The sequence below is a fragment of the Epinephelus moara genome, chromosome 11 (assembly GCF_006386435.1).
Source record: "Epinephelus moara isolate mb chromosome 11, YSFRI_EMoa_1.0, whole genome shotgun sequence".
Classification (NCBI taxonomy): domain Eukaryota; kingdom Metazoa; phylum Chordata; class Actinopteri; order Perciformes; family Serranidae; genus Epinephelus; species Epinephelus moara.
Window position 1 is genome coordinate 3,384,064 of NC_065516.1, and position 17,205 is coordinate 3,401,268.

Sequence of the window (17,205 nt, forward strand, 5' to 3'; positions counted from 1 at the left end):
GCAAGAGTCTAATCTACCAGTTAGCTCCGCTGGTAGCTAAGCTTTGGATACGTCACCCCGTGTATTGTTCTGATCGGTCGTAGTGTTATCCAATTGCGTGCAGTGATATTTACAAATGCATGCTTGGTGCCGCCCCTCGAGTTGGGCCATTTGCATTACTCATGGCCAGACCCTAAATCTTTCTTGATTTGGGTCTGGATTTCCAGGCTAGCGTGAAGCTGCATGACATCATCTTCAACACTCTATCCTTTATTAGCACCAAACAGGGGAACGTCTGCACATTGTCAATTGTATGGTGCAGAGTGGGTGGTTTACAGTGTAGTGTATGGCGTAGTGTAAGTTGTTGTGTATGTAGTGTGTGTCGTAGTGTATGCAGAATATGGTGTAATGTATGTAGTTTACAGTGTAGTGTACATCATAGTGTCCATAGTGTACATTGTAGTGTGAGTAGTTTACAGTGTACTGTGTATGTAGTGTATGCCGCAGTGTATGTCATAGTGTGCAGTGTGGTGTATGTTGTAGTGTACAACGTAGTTTCCCTCATAGTGCAAGTACTATACGTTGTCATGTACGTCATAGTAAACATCGTAGTGTACTTCACAGTGTATGTCATAGTGTAAGTAGGGTGTATCATAGTATACTTTACAGCGTACTATATGTAGTGTATGCCGCAGTGTACGCTGTAGTGTGTGTAGTGTAAGTAGAGGACAACACAGTTTTGCGGGCTGCCATTTTTTAATATCTGCGTCAAGTGAATAAGAAAATTGCAGTCTCGTCATGTTGCATGTATCTCATAGTGTACATAGTGTGTGTCGTAGTGTGCAGTGTAGTGTAAATAGTGTACAGTGTAGTCTATGTCTTAGTCTTCATCATAGTGCAATTAGTGTACATTGTCATGTACATCGTAGTGTACATAGCAGTAAACTTTGTAGTTAACTTTGTAGTGTACATGTTGTAGTGTACGTCGTAGTGTACGTTGTAGTGTGCTTCGTAGAGTATGTTGTAGTGTAGTGTCGTAGAGCCAAGCCGTACCATCTGCGGAAATGTGACTCATGATAAACTGCGTTTTAACCAATGAACACACTCTGTGGTCCACATCAGCATGTACCTGACTACACAGAAGACACACAGTGTAAACACAATCACTGCATCTCTCTTTCTCTCTCACACACACACACACACACACACACAACTGCCATTGACCTTTACACTAAAAGACAGCAGGACATCAACAAACAGGATGTGTCTCTGACCTTTCACACATCCACTGCTAAAGAGCATACTGTACACACACACACACACACACACACACACACACACACACACTCGAGTCGGGTATTAAAGCCATTGTGTGGCAGAGTATCTGTGTTGTCCTCTCTCACAAAACAAGTGTCCACTCTAAATACAAATGTCTTTCCTCATCCTTATCATGGTTCACTCTGATAACACTGTCCACCCCTGAACATGATGTCATCAAACCATCGAAAGCAGTTGTATCAAACTTAAAAGCTTCTTAAAGGGACCTCACAGGAACTTTTTGGAACATCTGGGGCATAACAAACTTAAGTCTAATGTCTGTAACCATGTGGTTAAATGTAACTAAGTGCATTTACTCAAGTGCTGTACTGAAGGACAAATTCTGTACTCCTCTCACAGAGATGAACTTCTCACTACACCACATTTACCTGACAGTTTCAGTTAAGATATATATATATATATATATATATATATATATATACACACATATCTCTCTCTCTCGCTCTCTCTCTCTACATATATATGTGTGTGTGTGTATATATGTGTGTGTATGTATATATATATATATAGACATATACATTTATATATATATATATATATGTACAGAGAGAGAGAGAGAGAGAGAGAGAGAGAGATGTGTGTATTGGGAATTTCATCATCATAAATAACTCCAAGCAGCTTTTTCCTGCATAATGCTCAGTTAAATAAATAAACTTTTCACATCGGTGCGTATCGAACAACATTCAAGCCGATACTGATTATCTGTGATGAGCCAGCATTGGCTGATAAAATTGTTCCAACCGATACATCGGTCGGGCTCTAGTTCAAATTCACCAAAGTCACACAAAAACACAAACTAACTACCTGATGGAAGCAGCACTGGAGCAGCAGCTCCTGTGTTCAGCAAGCTAAAATTATTGTTTTTTTGTGAGTGGAGTGTGGTGGCTTTGACGAGAGCGGAACTGGCAGTCTGATGGGAAGGTAAAGCAGTTCATTTGTTAGCTTCCGTGTCAGACTCCTGCCTGCTTCTCCACACTGGGGCGTGCCCACTGACATCTCCTTTGGGTAGACAAGTAGGCCCCGCTTCAAACACACACACAAAAAAAATGAACCATCCCTTTAATGCATGAATCAGAATAATTTAATGATATCATAATAATAGTATAACAGTCACAGGTGACGTTTTTATACTTTTAATTCTTTACTTTATTCTGATTATAATTGGAGTGAATTTACTTGAACCTAATAAGACCAAGATGGCGCTGCGGATGGGCGCCTCTGGACTTCGCTCTCTCCTACTTATCCTGGTTTTGTTTATTTTTTTAGCTTTCTGCTCCCCCTCTCCTCATCTTTACCAGAGAGGAACTCCTACACATTAGTCAGTCCTACACTGGAAATTTGTTGCCGGTTTTCAACAACCCAGCAAATTTTGCAGAGATTTTGGTCGGAGGCGCAGCAGCTCTCCTTGGGATTCGCTGGAGACGGAGACGGGGCAAGCGTGCGGGAGTGCTGGTGAGGCTACGGCAGCGGGGATTACACGCTCCGCTCCCGTCTATACACCTGGCGAATGTCTGCTCTCTGGCAAATAAGATGGACGAGTTGCTGCTGCTCACTCATAAAAACTTGGACTTAAGCACATCTGCCGCCCTGTGTTAAACCAAAACCTGGCTCAGTGAACACATCCCGGACAGCGCATTACGGCTGCCAGGATTCCAACTTTTCCGAGCGGACCGCATCACGGAGCTCTCTGGGAAAACGAAGGGAGGCGGAACGTGCCTCTACATAAACGAAGGTTGTTGTACAGATGTGACAGTGTTAAAGAAGTCATGCAGCCCTCATTTAGAGACTCTCATCATAAATTGTAAACCGTTTTATTCACCGCGGGAGTTTTCCTCGTTTGTTCTGGTCGGTGTTTACATTCCACCTAATGGTGCAGACACACCAAACTGACATCAAAGAACTAGCGGCGACAAAAGCCAACTGTTGCGTCGTCTACGTTGCCTCACGTTGCCCTGTGTCAGTTGCATTTGAACACACTACACGGACTACATCCGATAGCCAAGTAGCACGTACGTTCTGCGCCTGCGTGAGAGGAAATGACGCAAAAAGGGAAACCGGAAGTCCAAGGAATGCATGAGATCAACAAAGTAGCAGGAGTAGTAGGAGTCCTGTCAGCCGAGGGGTTTCCTATCTGTGCAGCCGAGCATTGCAGCCCCTCCACGGACTATTACATCCAGGCGGTCCTGGTGTTTCCTCCGCAGGCTCCACTTCACTCAGCTGCCCGACAAACCCGCTGCTTCATCTCACTTTAACCTGAATAACAAACCAGGGTTCGGTGCTCCGGTTGGATCCAAACGGAGAGCCGGGGCTAGCTGGGAGGCTAGCAGAGGCTAACTGGCTGTGCTTCCCTCCGGTCATGCTGCGGCTAACTCTCCGCTAGCCGCTCCCAGCTAGCCCAGGTTTGTTATTCAGGTTAAAGTGGGAAGAAGCAGCGGGTCTGTCGGGCAGCTGAATGAAGTGGAGCCTGAGGAGGAAGCACCGGTTAGCCCTGGTTTCACTGCAGGCAGATTCACTCACTACAGGGGCGAGGAAATAAAACCTGAACAGCCAATCAGAGTGATGTCTGTCACCGACAAGCTCCGCCGTCGATTCAACATGCTCAATCGGACGAAAAGCCACCAACGCTGACGTCGAAGTGCCCACGGTGCGGGACACACCGCAAAAACTAGGCCAACAGACACTCACCGACGGCCCAACTTTGGTCGACGGCCGACCGTCGGCTTGATGTGTCAGGGCCTTAAGGCATGTGTAACGGAGGGGTTACAACACCTAGCTGACCAGGTGACAGACGTGGAGAAAAAACATCCAGACTCCCTGCTCATCATCCTAGGGGATTTTAACAGAGCAAACCTCTCTCACGAACTTCCCAGATTCAAACAGCACATAAAATTCTCCACCAGGGACTCTAACACACTGGACCACTGCTACACAGTTTTAAAGGACGCTTATCGCTCTGTCCCCCGTGCAGCTTTGGGGCTCTCTGATCACTGTCTGCTCCATCTTATCCCGACCTACAGGCATAAATTAAAAACTTCTAAAGGCCCATTTATGCTCAACGTTACGGATCCGGATACGGACGGAGCCTTCTGTCCGTGCTCCGCGTTCATTTCGTCCGTATTTCTGCACGTTTCCATAAAGCTTACGGATATGGGCCAAACGGAGCAGTACCACCGGGAACCGTGGGGGCAGTGTTGCTGCTACTACCCGATACGTAGCTCTAGTGAGACACGAAGAAGAAATAACACTTCAATTTCTCTCATCGGCAGTACAAGAGAAAAGAATTCTCTGTCCTCCAGTCGCGATGTATTTAACGGCCTCACCGACCACCACCTCCTACAACGCTGCCTCTGTTTTTGTCTTTTCTGCAAGAGGTACATTATCAATATCTCCTCCAAAGTCGCCATGTTTGTTTTTGAGTTTGTTGTCATAAACTTTTGATGCTGGGCTGCCTCCTGGTGGATATATTGGTTAACATCCATGCCAATGTAAAGGGCGCATGGAAGTATGTGGGCAGTGACGGTAACATCGTTTGAAACGGACGTATACATTTTCGTACGTAAAGGGAGCATAAATGGGCCTTAAGCCGGTAATAAGGACTGTAAGGAAGTGGACTGAGGAGCAAGGATCGGGCCCTGTACAAGCAGGCCTGAAACAAGCTGACAAAAAAGATCAGAGTAGCCAAGAGGGGCTACAGTGAGCCCCTTTTACACTGCCAGATTTTCCGCGAATGTTGGGCTGTTTTGCCGGCAAGCTGCAAGCATTTAGACACACACAGCCGGATTGGCGAGTTGATCCAAGGTGCCCAATTTTCCGCCTCGTAGGGTGGACATATTGGCGGAACCTTTTTGGTTTAAAAAGAACGAGGAGCCCTTCCGCCATGGAAGGGGCTGTTGATGACTTGTGGGAGGAGCTGCTGATGACGCTGCACGTGCGAGCCACTGGTGGTGGATAAACAGGAAACAGCTGATAGCAGGAATGAGCAGCTGGTACTAGTAGCAAGACGGAAACGCAAACCTACAAACTACAGACACTGTAAAGATGAGCAACTGGGGAGATAAAGAATTGCCCGCCCTCCTTGTCCTCGCAAACGAAGAGGCCATTAACCGTCAAATGACTGGAACGGTGAAGGACAGGCTGACTTACGAGAGAATCGCTGAAGGACTGACCAGCCGCGGCTTCCCTCGGAGTACCTCACTGTTTACATCACGCGCTGAGCTACATGGTTTGTTACTTACTCACGCCCCCCATTGCCCCAAAAAAGGCACATTCTGTATGAACAAAAGTAGGCAGGCGGCATTTTGCTGCACTCCCCGGTTTTGTTTTTATACTGCCAATGCTTGCTGCACTCCCCGGTTTTGTTTTTATACTGCCAATGCTGAAAGAAGACTGATTGGGCTTTCCTGCCAATTTGCACAATTCCTATTTAAAAAGGGCTTCAGTCAACGATCCTGCGTCAGTTTGGAGAGGCCTGCAGGACATTACCAACTACAGGGGACCACCCACCCTGTGGAAAACCTCCAACGAGCAGACGACCTGAACAGCTTCTACTGCAGGTTTGAAAAGGCCCTTTTCACACGTTCCAACCACACAAAGCGATTACCTGCACCCCCAGCTCCACTAGCCCCCCACCTGCACTAAAGGTCTGTGAAGAGGATGTGTGTCGGCTCTTCCAGAGACAGGAGACCAGGAAGGCACCGGGACCTGACGGTGTGTCTCCCTCCTGCTTGAGAGTCTGCTCTGACCAGCTGGCCCCTATCTTCACTAGGATCTTCACTGTGTGAAATACCCTCCCGCTTCAAACGCTCCACCATCATCCCGGTACCCAAGAAGCCCTCCATAACAGGATTAAATGACTACAGGCCCATCGCCCCTGACATCTGTGGTCATGAAATCCTTTGAAAGACTGCTGCTGCGCCACCTGAAGGACATCACAGGCCCGCTGCTGGACCCCCTGCAGTTTGCCTATCGGGCAAACAGGTCAGTGGCTGATGCAGTCAGCATGGACGATTTGCGGACGACACCACAGTCATCAGTCCAATACAGGACTGTGATGAGTCTGCTTACAGACAGGAGGTGGAGCACCTGGTCCACTGGTGTGGTCAGGACCACCTGGAGCTGAACCCGCTCAAGACTGTGGAGATGACAGTGGACTTAAGGAGAAGCCCCCCAACACTGCCCTGCCTCACCATCCTCAACAGCACAGTGTCTACTGGACACCTTCAGGTTTCTCGGTTCCACAATCTCTCTGGACCTGAAGTGGACCTCCCATATAGACACTAGGGCTGTCAACGAATATTCTAAATTCGAATTCAAATTTGAATTTGAAAAAAAAAATGGACCTTCGGATGTGAAAATTGATATTCGATTGTGGAGAGAAAAAAAACACCACCGCAGCTGTCCTCTTTGCGAGTGGGCGTTGGCCTGGGCCGCTGCACTGAACGCACTGCATAAGGCCACACCGCCCGCGGAGGTGCTGCGAAGCGCAGCGCACGAGCCGGAGCATTTCCGTTCACATCAGACACGCATTTCTCCACGGTAGTCGACAAGTGGTTCTGCTCCCAGCTGTTGTCTCTGTCACCCGGCTTGACACATTCGCTCGCGCAGAAAATAAACCAGAGCCGGCCACGGAGCTGCGCAGCGCAGCCGGTGTGGATGACACAATCGGTTAACATGGGCGCCGAAAGGAAACTGGCTTCGCTTCTTGGCGCTTCGAGGCTATTCGCAGCGCTTTCGCGAGCGGTGTGGCCTGACGGGTCAGAGAGGGGGGGGCGAGCGAGAGGTCCGCGGTCGTAATATAACGTAATGTTATAGATAATTGTTTTATGTGTTTTAATGTGTAGGTATGTAAATGTTTTCAAAGACGTTTATGTTGAAATAAAAATAAAAACCTACAAGCAGGCTAGTTATGTTTCCTTGTATTAATACATATACAAGTATGTTTCCTTGTATTAGTTTGCCCTCTTGTGGACATAATGCGAAAAAAAAAAAAATTTGAATGGGTCGAACCTATGAGTTATTTTTAGAAGGAATATTCGAATGTCATTTTTGAGCAATTTTGACAGCCCTAATAGACACTGTCCGGAAAAAGGCCCAGCAGAGGCTGTACTTCCTGCGACAGCTCAGGAAGCTCAACCTAGGGCTGTGCGGTATACCGGTTCGTACCGAAAACCGGTATTTATTTTCGTTAGGATATGAATTTTTCATATACCGCAATACCGGTGAATAGCCCACACAACGTCCGGAATGTGCACGTGCAACGGGAAAGTGTTTCAGCGGGGACCTATTTCACCACTGCACACCACAGGCGTGCTAGAGCCGGCGAGAGTGAGAGCACAGAGAAAAGTTTAGAGGCAAGAATGGCTGCCGGAGAGAGTCCTGAAAGCGAAGCAACTGTACACGATGACCCAGAAGAACTCATACCAAAAAGAGCAGTGTTTCCCCTATATGCAACTAGCAACGGCGCACCGCCATTTACAATTCTCCTCTGCTCTCTGTATCGCGCATTGCGGCGTTTCGCCCTGATGCGCGCGCCGACCGGCTTCATACAAATCTCTGGTGTGGGATCATTTCGGTTTCACTGTTGAATAAAACGACAAGTGAAAACAGTTAACAGAAATTTCACTGTCTGCAAACGTTGCTTGAAACATGTCTAGTGTTTAACCTACCATTACATTAGGGGGGCACCCCGCTCCGTACCTTGTCCTTTTATTAAATAAACTTAATAGTCTTATGTTATTCATCTTATTTACACAACAGCATGTCATTTCTGTCTCTACACGGTGCGCGTTTACAATCCTCCTTTGCTCTGTGTCGCGCACAGTGGAGTTCGCGCGCACACAAACACACACACACACACACACACACACACACACACACACACAGGTGAGCATCCGGGCCGCATTTTCCTGACCGTGGCCCAAAAACCGAGGTACGGACCGTACGTGGGCTACCTGTACCATTGCACCCCTAACCCCCACACACAGACACAGACACACACACAGACACACACCCACACACACACACACACACACACACACACACACAGGGGTGAGCACACTAGAGCTCGGGCCGCATTTTCCTGACCGAAGACGACCCGAGTCCGAGACAATTATAACGGAGCACGGCACTAATGGAGCGGAGCCTGTGTTGCGTCCAGGCGTTGTCACGTAAATAACAAATTCCAGCACTTGAATAGGCCATAACACTACACAGCAGCATGTCAAGTGGGCCGAACCCGAGAAAAATACCGTCAAATACTGTGAAACCAATATGATTTTTTTTTAAAAAAACATGGTATGAAAATGTTGTCATACTGCCCAGCCCTAGCTCAACCTGCCTCAGGAACTGCTGATCACATCCATCAACATCTGGTTTGGATCTGCCACCAAACTGGACAGGAACAGACTGAAAAGGACAATCAGGTGTGCAGAGAGGATTATTGGGACTGAGCTTGCCTCCATCTAGGACCTGTACAGGTCAAGGGTCAGGAAACGTGCAGGAAACATCACTGTAGACCCCTCACACCCCGGACACAATCTGTTTAAACTCCTCCTCTCCGGTAGGCGCTACAGAGCACTGTTTGCCAAAACCACCCGTCACAAAGACAGTTTCTTCCCCCAGGCTGTCGCTCTGATGAACTTCTAAACGGTCACAGAGTGGCAGGTCAAACAACACTGCATCCTTGTTCATTGTATTTTTTTTTTTATTTTTTTTTTAAATATTTTTTATAATTTTTATATTTTTTAATATTGCATGTATAGTTGTATATTTTGTGTATATTGTATATTCCACTTCTTGCCAAAATTTGTGCACTTATGTCATTTCTGGTACTTTTCAGAGCTAGTCTACTAGTTATACTTACATACTTTTACTGATGTCATATTTTAAAAGAAAGGACTTTTTCTCGTGCCACAGTATTTTCAAAGTGTACTATTAGTACTTTTACCGCAATAAAACACCTAAATATCACTGAGTCATGGTCAGGTCACACTGTGATGAGGTATATTGACAGAAAGGTCATTAAAAACTGGCACACACGTGCACACAGTTAAACCACGTGCATGCATGATAACATACATGCACTTTTAGGAAATTCCAAGGAGGTGTCATTAGCATTGAGTCTGTGTACATTTAACGCATTATAAAATACTTCAAACAAGCCAACTTCACAGCTGCAGTTCTGTCAGTTGTGTTTGTAGCAGGGAAGCTAACATGCTGCCCCATAACAAGCACAGTTTTGGGGGGAAATAAAGCGCTGTGTGAGGCGACATTCTCCCGGTTTGTGTCCTGAAGTCAGCCGCTATAGCCTCGCAATCTCGTCCATTCATTAAAACATGTCATTAGTGTGTTAAAGTGTATTTTTCTAAAGGTTAAAATGAGCAAAGCTAACTCACCTCCTGTCACACTCCAGCGTTGAGATGCTGTTCGGTAGGCGATGGCGCGCCTGAGTGCCTACTGGATTTTAAATCCAGTTCAAAATTTACGTCTTTGTTTATATAAAGACATTTTAGGAGAGTAAAATCTATTAATGTAAATCGTAAGACTGAGAGCGGCGCGAAGAAAAAAGTCAACATAACCAGTGTATTTCTGTGCAGGCGCCCCATGGACACGCGGCAGAGGGGGTCCTGAGGTGTTAAACGGGTCGAGGAGCAGCGTATTAGCAACATGATGGCGGCGTCCACACGAGCACAGGTGCTTTCTCTGTATAGGATGATGCTGATAGAGAGCAAGAAGTTCCCCTCGTACAACTACAGGTAAGAGATGACGTGTGACGGGTCTGAACACATCTGTCGGTCTGTTTAAAACGACTGTCAGCGGCTGGAAAAGATGCTAATGTAGCCGCTAACGGCTGTGTTTACATCAGCCACCCTGATGTCATAACGTTAGCTGTTATCCAACGCTTACAAAGCACAGCATGTGGAGGAAGAAGTACTCAGAGATTTAATTGATGTATATGTACTAAAATTGCACAGCCAAAATACTCCACTACAAGTCAAAGTCCTGCATTCAAAACCGGACTGAAGAAAAAGTATGTACCAGCAAAATGTACAGTAAATATGAAAAGTTAAAGTATGTATAGTACAGTAAAATGTTCCCTGTCTGTTAACATTATATATGATGTTTGGGATTGATATTAATGCTGCATAAATGTGTGAGCATTTTACCACCATTGGAGTTAAGTATATTAACTCAAGAACTGTACAGGAGTTACTATTTTCTTCTACTTTCTGCGAAGACTCCACCACATTTTGGAAGCCAGTATTGCAGTTTTTACTCCACTAAATTTATTTTAGAGCATTAGTCACAAAATTAATACAAAATACTTCAACCCTAATTCCCCCCAAAATTGGGCGCTCTGTGAAACGTAAACAAAAACAGAATTCAGTGATCTATAAATCCTTTTACCTATATTCAATACATTCCAAAGACAAGATATTCAAACTGATACATTTGGTTTATTTTAGTATGAGTAAACAATCATTCTGAATATGATGTTTGCAACAAGTTATAATGATGTTGGGACAGGAGCATGTTTACTACTGTGTGACACCACCTTTTCTTTTAACAACACTCAGTAAGTGTTTGGGAACTAAGGAGTCTAACTGTTGAAGTTTTGAAAGTGAAATCCTTTCACATTCTTGCTCGATATACGACTTCAGTGTCTCAACAGTCCGTGGTCTCTGATGTTGCTCCACACGTTCAATGGGAGACAGGTCTGGACTGCAGGCAGGTCATACTCATACTTGCACTCTTTCATTACGAAGCCACGCTGTTGGAACACGTGCAGAATGTGTCTCATTGTCTTGCTGGAATAAACAGGGATGTTCCTGAAAAAGGCGTCGTCTGGATGGCAGCATATGTTGCTCCAAAACCTGTATGTACCTTTCAGCATTCATGGTTCCGTCCCAGATGTGAAGTTACCCATGATGCCACGGGCACTAGCACACCCCTGTACCCTCCACTTTGTGTCAGTCCATCTCAGAAGTCGGCGGTGTTTCTGGATGTTGTTGATATACGGCTTTCACTTTGCATGGTAAAGTCTGGACTTGCATCTGTAGATGCAGCGACAAACTGTGTTTACCTACAGTGGTTTTCCAGAGTGTTCCTGAGCCCATGTAGTTATATCCTTTATGTAATCATGTTGGTTTTTAATGCAGTGCAACCTGAGGGGTCAAAGTCAATGGCATTCAGTGTTGGTTTTCAGTCTTGTCCCTAACATGCAGAGATTTCTCCAAATTCTCTAAATCTTTTGATGACATTATTAATTATAGATTGTGAAATCATTAAATGCCATGCAACTATACATTTAGAATAGTTGCTCTCAAAATGTTGGACCATTCCCTAATGCAGTTTTTCACAAAGTGACCATCCTTGCTTGTGGACAACTGAGCCCTTCCAGGATGTCCCTTCATACCCAATAATGACACTCTGATCTGTTATCAATGTACTTGTTTGCCTCTGAAATTTTCCAAATAGGTGTTTTGGGGTTTTTGTTTGTTTATTTTATGATTTTTATGATTACCATTCCTGTGTAGACACATTGAGTGAACCCTCCAACATACTGTTGAATAATATTACATAGGACTGGATTTTTAGAGTGTGACTTGAATGAGGTTTGCTTTCCCCTGAAGCAGACATGGAAGTTCCAGTTTCACTCTGACTTGCAGATCTTTGAGTCACCGCCCTTGTTTCTGATTTGTAGTGAAATGAATGAATCAGAATCAAAAATGTTTTATTGGCGAGTAACTTTGTGCTTTCAAGGAATTTGACTTGGTGATGACTTTGTGCATAACATTTAAACACAATGCAAACATATAAAGACAAAATCTGAAATAAAAGGAAGAAAATTTACAATAGAATATGATAAATAAATGTAAACACAAGAATACGTAACTATGTGAAGTTATTAAAATAAATAGTTTTAGAAGTGTACAATTGCGCAGGAACTTACAAATTATTGTCCAGGGGATGTAAAAGTTTACAGGATAATGCAGGTACAATACTCAGTTGTCAGTTAATAAGGCCCATCTAGCAAAAAATTTGAGCAGTTTAATCCACAGGACCGTTGCATCCCTACAGTACATAGCTTTTATATCATTCATAATGCATTATCAGGGTGTTTTCTTGCCAGAAAAAAGAGACCAGACACCCAAACTATCGCTGCAGATGGTTTCTCTGATCTGTTCCACCAGGAGACCCTCGGTGTATTGAAGGTCTTCCTGGAGCACATGATTCGTGATGCCGTCACCTAACTACACCAAGCACACTACAAGGAAGACCGTGACCGCCGTAGATGTGGCGTATGCTCTAAGGAGGCAGGGACACACTCTTAAGTGGATAAATAGATCCATTGGTAGTTAATATCTAAAAATCCGGTGTGCAAAATATAAGTTTATATTTTAAATGTTTTGGCAACTTACCTTATAGGTCAACAATATGAGTCTTTTCAATATGCTAGTACTTAATTTAATTGTTTATTTAGCATGTTTCCAACTGGACATTTTCGTCGTCGATATTTTCATCCTCTGGGCAACTACACCTGATCCTGGCCAAAAGCTGGCATATGTTGGCTAACATAAACTCTGCAAGGTGGACAACCAAGATTAGAGTCACCAATTCAGTATCTGGTTAAATGTCTTCCTTCTGTTCCTGAGATATGATGTTGAATAATTGCCAGAAAAGCGTTTTTGCAGAACATTATGATGTCACAGTGAAGTTGACCTTTGAGCTTTTGGATATAAACTGTCATCACTTCTTCATTATATCCTATCGACATTTGGGTGTAATTTTGTCATAAGTAGAGATATTGTATATGTCATATCTTGAGATATTGTGTTCATGAGAATGGGAGAGACTGACAACTTTAAAATCGTAATGGCTCTGGTCACTGCTGTCACCCCTGCAGAGGCATAATAATAAAATCTTAAATTTAGAGAGGTGTAGATTTATCTTTCAGGTCATGTCTGAGGATGTAGTTTGTGCTGTTATTGGAGTATAGTGTTATGCTCCGAGCAGATATGAGTGTGTGTTTACAGCAGTGGGTTGTACAGATGGGTCAAAGGGTTTGTTAGTGACAGCGATGCAGAGCCAGAGTCCGTGGCCTAGTTTGTACCTGACCACTGATCTGATTTGTCTGCAGGCCTCTTGCCGCTCAGATCCCATCAGGCCTCAGTGTGTTCTGCCTAACTGACTGTGACACACTCCACATTCATTCTGGAAATCAATCCCGGGCCGCTGCTCTTAAAGCTAATACTGTTTGAGTAGCTTCAGACTGCTATTGGATTAATATTGAATTTAATCTGCTGAAGTTGCACCTGTTTATGTTTTGATATCATGTCTCTAAAATAGTTTGTATCGACCTGCATTTTCAATTATGTTACTGCGTCTATTATCACTGCAGTGGAGCTGATTTAGCTTTGTCTTCTAGCGCTGCTCCATCTTTCATCCTTCATATCCTTTGTGTTTTTTTAATTTTGTTATATCCTTAAATCCACAGAGGATGAATATTCTTCTCTGAATTACATCAGATATCGTTGTGGTGACGGGGCAATTTATTTTGTCCTCAGTGCTTCTGTTTTTTGAGAAGTTCTTTTTACAACAACTTGTCCTTAACACTGCAAAAAGTCCTGGCCTGGTTGTTACCAACCGATTCCTCACATTTATTTTATGTTGTCAAACTTAAAGCCTCTGGAAACCCAAATCCACAATAGCCTTCTAACTATGTAATTTAGGGTCTTATGTACATAATATTAAACATGTAAAAACAATTAGAAATCAGTTTCCATCCAAATTCGAAATATCTGTCTTTTAAGTTTTTGTACATTCTTGAAATTGGGTTTGATTTGGCCGTGGTTATCTCTGAGATTTATTACGCAGTAAATTCCAAACCAATATAAATCATCTGTCAGTTGTCTCATCCCGCCCCCCAGTGGCAGCGCAACAAAACCTTTCTGCTCCTGCTAAATCTGCCTCTTTGAGTCTGAGCCAACAAACAGCTTTCTAGTCTGATGTTTAGAAAAAACAGATCGTAAACTGGCTGAACCGCTCGGCTGCGACCCAGCGGAGGCTCTGCCTCCGGCGGGCTCCCAGCAGCACTCAAATCAGGTTGACCGGCTCCAGAGCCTGGACAATCCGAGCCTTTGCAGCTCATGGAGCTGCAGGAAGAAGCGGCTTGTGAGCGGCCGGGCTTGCCCCCCGGGCCCAGTGCCGGTGTCGGCTCGCGGGGAGGGGACGTAATGTGCACCCTTCCTCACCCCTAACCCCAACCCCAAGCAGTTAGCTTTGCTACGCATAAACATATCCCCAATCGCGGAGGTGATGCTGCGGGAAACAACACAATTTTAGCCGGAGGGGAACATTATTCGAGGCGGGCAAATACTTCTACACAACGCCAGAGAGACGGCCGGCCGGCACCGGTCTCTCCCGCTTTGAGGGTCGGTGTGTGTGTCAGAGTAAAGACATATTTAATCTATTAAGACTGGATGTGTTTGAATGAAAAAGGCTATTATCAGAAAAACGGAGCAGATTTATGTTTTCAATGAAAACGTATCTCAATGAAGAAAGGCAAAGCGCTAGCCTCCCGTTGTCATTCATCTCAGCTAACATTGCATGTAAAAGTTATGCTAACTATTCTACGAAGTAACATTAATATGAATCACAAAACATTTTGAAACTTACCATTCAGTGACCACCTGAAAGGAATCATTTTCAGCTGGCAGGGCTTCTGCTTCGTCCTCTGAATCATCAGAGGGCTCAAACATGTACGGCTGGATTAAATTTGTGGCAGCCATTGCTGAGCCAGGGAGATGTCAATCAAAACGAGGGAGCTGTCAATCAGAGCGTTATCTGCCACGCCCACTCTGTCCTGGCAAGTGGTCTAAACAGCAAAATGAGCTGTTTTTAAACCAGGTTTTCTAATAGTTATGAATGGTTATTTTCACTCAGACTTTTGTGGATGATTAATGAGACACTCAACTTTGATATAATATGTGCATTTTTACTATTTCAAGCTGTGTTTCCAAAGGCTTCAAAGCAGAGGAAGAAAGAAATCAGGGAAACGCCAAAAAAATAAATAGATAAAAAAAAAATGTCCGAATTTGAGAATTCACCCTCCTCCCGCAGCTCTCTCCTCCCTGTCCTAAGTCCCTCCTACCAGCCGACCACAGGCATATGCATGTACTTTATACATTAACCCAGTATTACCCAAACATTGACTTATTTCATCTTATTTCATTGTAGAGTTGTTCGTGGCTCATTCGCTCAGCTTCTCCCTGCCGCACTCTTTCACTGTAGCCCTTTTTACACAGAGATCGCTTTATAGAGCCGCTATTGAGTTCAATAGCGGAATCAAAAGAGGCATGACATTCGTGACATGTAATGCAACTAGACTTGCACCGATTACAATTTTTTGAGCCGATACCGATTTCCGATTTGCAGAGTGTGATTGTGTGTGTGATTTCGATTTTGTCCGATTCCGATTTCATTTTTTTCAAACCACTTTACAGCACACAAGATATTGCAATATTTTCTGTCTTTGCTTTATTAAAACATTTTAACCAAGATACAACCAGCTCTTCAATAATCATCTCAAACAAACAAACAAAAACAGTGACACAGGTTAAGAAACATTTTCCTTTTTGCTCAAATATAACTTCAGGTACAGTATTAAAATAAGTAAAAAAATGCATCCATAAATAAAAACATAGATAAATAAAGTAATAATTCTTGGTGTGTAGCATTTGTGGGTAATTTCTTAAATAGACAAAAAAGTAAAAATATCTCCTGTGGAAAATTCACACAGGTCTTCAGGACAAGCCTGCCAGTAAGCGCGCGGACATGCGCATCTTCGGCACGCGGACAGGCGCCTTGTCAGTTTCAAGCAGCACAGTGCAGCAGTGAGAGCTCCGCAGTTCAGTTTAACACGGACAATTAACAACTTTCTCCTTCTCTCTTCTGATGTGTGTGCGTGAATGATTAAGGTGAGAAGTCGGCCATGTTTCACTTCCTCACATCGCCCAAGTCGTGAGTTGCACATGTGTGTGTGTGTGCTGCTGATGTTACACGATGTCAATCATGCGGTGCACCAGGAATTTGATGGCGTTTGAAATTGGCATATTTTAGACTGACCGGCCGGTTGCAGGTCATGGCCCATCATGTGAAAAACGGCCCGATTCCGAGCACTGCCGATAAATCATGCAAGTCTAAACGCTACAGCATCGGCCTCTAGTGTGACATAATGTGCCAGCAGCACTTTATAAATAATAACAATGGCAAAACATGGCAACAGCAGTCATGTACCATCTCTGTTATATGGTGGCTGATCTCATCCTCTGCTTGGAGGGAAAGGAGCTCGCGAACTTATTGTTTTCCTAATTTGTGGGCATTTCCAGCCGCTGTTCTTCCTCTTTTTAGCCACTAACTTCTAACTGCTACTCCCGCAGTGGGTCGCACAGATACACATCATCAAAATGTCATACCTGGGCCGCTGTTACTAACTCCATTCTTGGTTCAGAGGTGGGACAACTCTGCACCATAACAAAGTCCCACTCTTTGAGCATAATGCAGGAGTTGCAGCTGTTAGCCACTGTTAGCAGCGCTGTTAGCGGCGCAGTGATGTGAGGAGAGGGATGAGGTGTGTGAGGTTGAGCCACTTGTCAGTTGTCAAAAGACAAGACGTGATTGGTTTGTTTCGATTTACACCCGCCCCAACAGTCCTTCATTGTAAACACAGGCAGCATGGTGAGGAGGCGGTTTGTCAACTTGCGTCACGTGTGTCTGTGTAGGAGCCTGAATGAATACTCCATTAAGTATCGGATGACATGGTTTCATCAATGTTATCATAGCTTTTTGGTACACAGCGGCTACCGTTGTTGCAATACGCGTTTGAAA

At 44.4% G+C, this 17,205-nt stretch overlaps 2 protein-coding genes across 4 annotated transcripts in view; one reads left to right on the plus strand and one right to left on the minus strand.

The window, feature by feature from the left end:
* The window catches only part of fars2 (phenylalanyl-tRNA synthetase 2, mitochondrial), a 223,771-nt gene extending 213,953 nt beyond the window's left edge, over nucleotides 1–9,818 (minus strand). For all 3 annotated transcript variants that reach the window (XM_050056506.1, XM_050056505.1, XM_050056507.1), the window contains exon 1: nucleotides 9,711–9,818. The gene's annotated coding sequence lies outside the window, so the exon portion shown is untranslated. The remainder of the gene's footprint in view (nucleotides 1–9,710) is intronic.
* Nucleotides 1–17,205, plus strand: part of nrn1a (neuritin 1a) — a 544,743-nt gene that overhangs the window by 216,322 nt on the left and 311,216 nt on the right. The window lies entirely within an intron of this gene.